This window comes from Chanodichthys erythropterus, chromosome 15 (genome assembly GCF_024489055.1).
Source record: "Chanodichthys erythropterus isolate Z2021 chromosome 15, ASM2448905v1, whole genome shotgun sequence".
In the NCBI taxonomy this organism is placed as follows: Eukaryota; Metazoa; Chordata; class Actinopteri; order Cypriniformes; family Xenocyprididae; genus Chanodichthys; species Chanodichthys erythropterus.
Genome location: NC_090235.1, coordinates 1,287,412 through 1,293,582, shown reverse-complemented (window position 1 = coordinate 1,293,582; position 6,171 = coordinate 1,287,412).

Genomic DNA, 6,171 nt, shown 5'->3' with positions numbered 1-6,171 from the left:
AGTTCACTGCAGTTATCTAAAGAAGTAGAAATCCAAACTGGGGTGACTATTTCCCATGACACAATACAGCGTACACTGCAGAGGAATGGCATGCATGGGTTCCGTCCACAAAAGAAGCCTCTCCTAAAGCCCAGTAAAAAAGCCCGCCAAGGGTTTGCCATGCTGACAAAGATGAAGACTACTGGGACTCTATACTCTGGAGTGATGGGACCAAGATAAATGTTTTTGAAACTGATGGCTTCAAAACTGTATGCAAAGGTGAAGAATACAAAGAAAAATGCATGGTGCCTACAGTGAAACATGGTGGTGGCAGTGTCCTTATGTGGGGCTGCATGAGTGCTGCTGGTGTCGGGGAGCTGCATTTCATTGATGGCATCATGAATTCACAGATGTACTGCTCCATATTGAAAGAGAAGATGCTACCATCACTCTGTGCGTTTGGTCGTTGTGCACTTTTCCAACATGACAATGATCCTAAACACACATCTAAGGCAACTGTTGGATTTCTGAAGAAGAACAGGGTTCAAGTGATTCCTATGGGGAATTCTGAAGAGACAATTTGAGCATCACTCTCCATCCTGCATCCAGTCTCTAAAAGAGGTCATTCTTGAAGAATGGAAAAAGATAGATGTTGCAAAATGTCACCAACTTGCTCATTCCATGTCTAGAAAAATCATGCAATCATACATTAAAAATCATGGAGGCCATACGAAGTACTATATGTAGTAATTTTTGTTATGGGGTGTACTCATTTTTGCATCATCATAATTTGAGTAAAACTGAAAAATGTGTAATATAAGTTATATTATTAACCTTACTTACATACAACATTTTGGTCAACAATTGTTTTTGTGTTCATTGAGATATTGCTTAAAATGTTACTTTTCAAAGGGGGTGTACTCATTTATGCTGAGCACTGTATAAGCGTTGAGCTCAAAGTTTTTTTTTTTGTTTTTTTAAAAAAACACTCTCATGCTCAGCAATAAATTGCTCTTTTCATTTTTTAATACATTTACATTTATTACTTTGATGGCAAAGCTTTTCCTCAGACATTACTCCAGTCTTCTGTGTCACATGACCCTTCTAAAGTCATTCTAATGCTGATTTGCTGCTCAAGAAACATTTCTTGCTAGAATCAATGATGAAAACAGTTGTGCTGTAACACTTTATTTCAATGGTCTACTCAAGTACGTCAACTAACTCTCAGTAGAGTATTAGACTGCCAGCTTAATATCTGCAGCAGTTTACAGTGATGTTCCCCCAACAGACATTCTACTGACTATATAACTTTGCAACTTTTTATACTAACCCTAACCTAATCGTCTACTATTCTAATGAGAGTTAGTTGATGTATGCAGTTGCAAAGTTACTTAGAGGGTTAGTTCACCCAAAAATGAAATTTCTATCATTAGGTACTCACTCTCATGTCGTCCCAAACCTCACCTTTGTCTTTGGAACACAAATTATGACATTTTTGATGAATTTCGAGGGTGTCTGATCCACAAATAGTCAGCAACGACATCACACCTGTTGAGGTCCAGAAAGGTACAAAAGACATCGTTAAAACTGGTGACACGACTACAGTGGTTCATCTTTAATATATATTTTCTATTTTTGTTGCAGAGCTTCAGTGTTTACGTCTGAATGGCGGCTCAGTATTCTGGTCACATGAGCAGCACGGACCATGGGACAGATGAATTTGTTGAATAAAGTTATTTTTGTTTTGTTTTTGTGCACAAAATGTATTCTTGTCGCTTCTTAACATTAAGGTTGAACCACTGTAGTCACCTCGTTGGTTTAACGTCTTTGGTACCTTTCTGGGGCTCAAAAGGTGCAAGTTTGTTGCTGCTTATATGTGGATCAGATACCCTCAGATTTCATCAAAAATATCTTAATTTGTGTTCCAAAGACAATTGGTCTTACGGGTTTGGGACGACATGAGGGTGAGTACTTAATGACAGAAATTTCATTTTTGGGTGAACTAACCCTTTAATATTTTTGTGGAAACCATGAACCATTTTTCATCTTTGATGCATATGAACAGGATTTTTTGAAAGAACAATCTTTACTATCACTTTTGATCAATTAAATGCATCCTTGTGGAATAAAAGTGATATTTTCTTTAAAAAAAGGCAAAAAACAAAAAACAAACAAACTTTTGAACAGTTCATATCAACAGACCCTTTAAATTTGCATGTCTAAAACTGGCTGGGTGGGTTGAGATGCTTAAGATAGTTATGATCTCTGCAGTGGATGTGAGACCAGGCCCGTCTAAAGAGTCTGCATGTCCATGTGTGTGTGAATGCACAGACGTCAGTGTGGGCCGGTTTTACCACTGCTCTCTTTACAGCTCCTTTCATGTCCTGTTAATGAGAAAACCACAGCACCCAGCATTCCCCTTGTAAACGAGGTCAAATTAAAACCCAAATATGAATCACACTCAACATGGCTGACACTCAAAAGTTGTAGATTTTCAGAGGTCAGACTGGACAGCACATCGTCTGGGCAGTTAATGACACCCATTCATGGCATGTCTGAATTATTGCTGCAACTTACCAAAGTTCTCTTTCTTAGTTCAGTTATATCTTTTACATAATACAGCATAAAAAAACTTGAAAAACTCCATATAACTTGTATTTAAGATAAATACAAGTTATATGGATCTATTTGAAACTATTCCTGATGATTTTAGATAGTGTTTTAAAAGTATATGACATAAAATAAAATGTACTACCATTCAAATTTTTGGGGTCAATGCAGTTGTTTTGTTTTTTTAAATTAATAAATTAAAAAATAAATTAATATTATTCAAAATGGAACTTACTAATCATCAAAAATTGTATCACAGTTTCCACAAAAATATAGTTTTTAACATTGATGATAAGCATCAAATCAGCATATTAGAATGATTTCTCATTTAACACTGAAGACCAGCAATCAATGGCTGCTGAAAAATTCAGCTTTACCATCGCAGAAATATATATATATATATATTTTTTAATATCTTAAAATAGGAAAGTTATTTTAAATTGTAATAGTATTTCATAATAATATTGTTTTTACTGTATTTTTGATCAAATAAATGCAGCCTTGATGAGCATAAGACACTAAACATTTAAACGGGCTATATGTATAATTCAGAAACCCTCGTTATTGGTGACACTGGTGGCTGTTAAGTGAACTGCAGCAAGCAACTTATTGCTCATGCTAGCATTAGCGCACAGTGCACAAATAACTCACAAGAGGCAGGATGGGATTCAATGCCTTGATATACTCATGGCAAAGGGTTTTTTTTGTTATTTGCTTAGCAGTAAAAAAAGAAATACCTTTGCAGCGATATTCTGCTAATGAACATCTGACACCGTCAACACTGCTGAGAGAGACGTTTAGATAATGAATATGTAAGTATGTGCTGCGCACTTTCCTCTCAATAACAAAATAAACGCACAACAAAAATGACAGTGGTGAGAAAACAGCAGTTAAGAAAGCATCCTGCATCTGATTATTGCAATGTGGGTATGTTTGCACCAGCTCTGCAATTCACAGACAGAAGAGGTAATAAAAATGATATGATTATGATACTTAAAAAGTATGCTTAAGGCTATACACCAGGGTGTCTAACCTTGGTCCTGGAGCCTATAAAGCCGGTTTAGGTGGATAGCCATGTATGTTTCAGATTAGTTTGTGCCAACCCTGGGTCTCTGAGTAAAAGATCTCTAACTGAAATTGAAGCAATCAGCTGTGAGCAATGTGACACATCTCTGAAAAAATAAAGTCACTCCCCCAGTTTCTCATGCTCCAAATTAAAGGTCATTACATAGTAAAATATTTTTAAATATAAAATTGTCTGGCTTTTAATGATGATTATTATAATTATTTTATATAATTGATGTATTATTTATATAATTATTATATTCCTAATCCATTACACAAGCAATTTTAGTTTAACAATTATTATTAAACATTTAGCTTAAATAAACAAATATATAGGCTACAGATAATATGTAATATAAATAAGATTTGGAATCGTATACCTATATATATTATGAACTGTACTAACTAACTAACTTCAAGGGTTAGTGCACCCAAAAATTAAATTTCTGTCATTAATTACCCTCATGTCGTTCCACACCTGAGACCTTCGTTTATCTTCGGAACACAAATTAAGATATTTTTAATAAAATCCGATGGCTCAGTGAGGCCTCCATTGTCAGCAATTAATTAACACTTTCAAATGTTTTCTAAAGAAATATTTGAAACAGTTCATGTGACTACAGTGGTTCAACCTTAATTTTATGAAGCAATGAGAATACTTTTTGTGAGCAAAAAAACAAAATAACTTTATTCAACAATATCTATGGGTGATTTCAAAACATTGCTTCATGAAGCTTCGAAGCTTTATGAATCTTTTGTTTCGAATCCGTGGTTCAGAGCGTGTATCAAACAGCCAAAGTCACGTGATTTCAGTAAACAAGGCTTTGTTACATCATAAGTGTTTCGAAACGTTTTGAAATTTCAATGGTTCACATGACTTGTTGATACAGGCTCCGAAACACTGATTCGAAACAAAAGATTTATAAAGCTTCAAATCTTCATGAAGCAGTGTTTTGAAATCGCCCATCACTGGATATTGTTGAATAAAGTCGTTATTGTGTTTTTTTTTTGTTTTGTTTGGCGCACAAAATTCATTCTCGTCGCTTTATAACATTAAGATTGAACCACTGTAATCACATGAACTCTTTTAAATGTCTTTAGTACCTTTCTGGCCATTTGAAAGTGTTAATTATCTTGCTGACAATGCAGGTCTCACTCAGCCATCGGATTTCATCAAAAATATCTTAATTTGTGTTCCGAAGATGAACGAAGGTCTTAGGAGTGTGGAACGACATAAGGGTGAGTAATTAATGACAGAAGAACTTTCACTTGCACTGACATAGCAAGATATTTTCTCCTTTTTGTGTAAATGCATTTATGTACTTCATATTCTTCAATCTCATGATCCTCGACAGAAGAAAGAAAATCTTGCTGATTCTCTCACTAGAATCGAATCACAGTTTCTCTGTTTCAAGGCATGTGATTGCTACTTATCTCACACTTTCATATGCATGTGCTCCATGAACTCAGAATCAAAGCCTGAGCTGGCAGAGAAAGTTGATAAGTGTCACGGTACCAACAAAGCCAGAATGAATTAGTTTTGTTGTGTACTTGAGTTGAAACTAATCCTGTAATGCGGAGTTTGTTCAGCTATACCATCATGGTATGGGCCTACTTGCCTCAACACTCCTGCCTGGAAGTAAAGTAGGCCTAGTAGGATCTTGATTAGCTGGTTTAGGTGTTTAAAATTGGGGTTGGAGCTAAACTTTGCAGGACAGTGGCCCTCCAGGAACAGGATTGGACACCCCTGCTATAGACTATTTAGATCTGGCTATGTGAGACTATAGACTAGTTTGAATTACTTTTCTTTGAATGACACATTAAAATTACAGTACAGAATAGCTATTTTGGCATTCTCCTGAACATTGTATAAGCATTCATTTCATGTGTCATAAAACGGAAGACAGCATAATTGTCACATCCTTTGGATTTTCTTGACTCTTTCACGTGAAAATCAATCTAGGATTTCATATACAAGGAAGTCGGGGACTTTTTGTTACATGCGGTTCACACGTTGGCAATGCAAAAAGCATGAAAAGTCTTACATATAGCCCCTTTAAATTTGTACAGAATTTCTCAACAGCATGGACTAGATGTTTACACAAAAAAAAAAAAAAAAAAGGTGTGGACTGTGAACTTTGTGATCTATAATTAGATCATGCAAACCAGAGGTCTATTGCTCCTATTTAAACAAAATGAATAATAATAATAAAAAAAATCAATAAATTATCAATCACTTTTGACTAAAACTCAGCATATAGTAAAGCTATAATGTCTGTATTTTCAGTTTAACACACTCTTATCCAGCTACAGTCTTTAAGCTCCCAGTTAACAACCGGCAGTCTCAGTTAAACAATTAGTGCACTTATAGTGTGTAGGACTGTCTGAGACTACAGCCACATAACTGCACATCACGAGCATTGGTCATAAAATTAAGTCGTACAATTAAAAGTGGAGGATAAGAGCGGTTTTAACGACCTCTGCACTAGTTCAGACTGGGCTGGCCTGTCTGAGGCG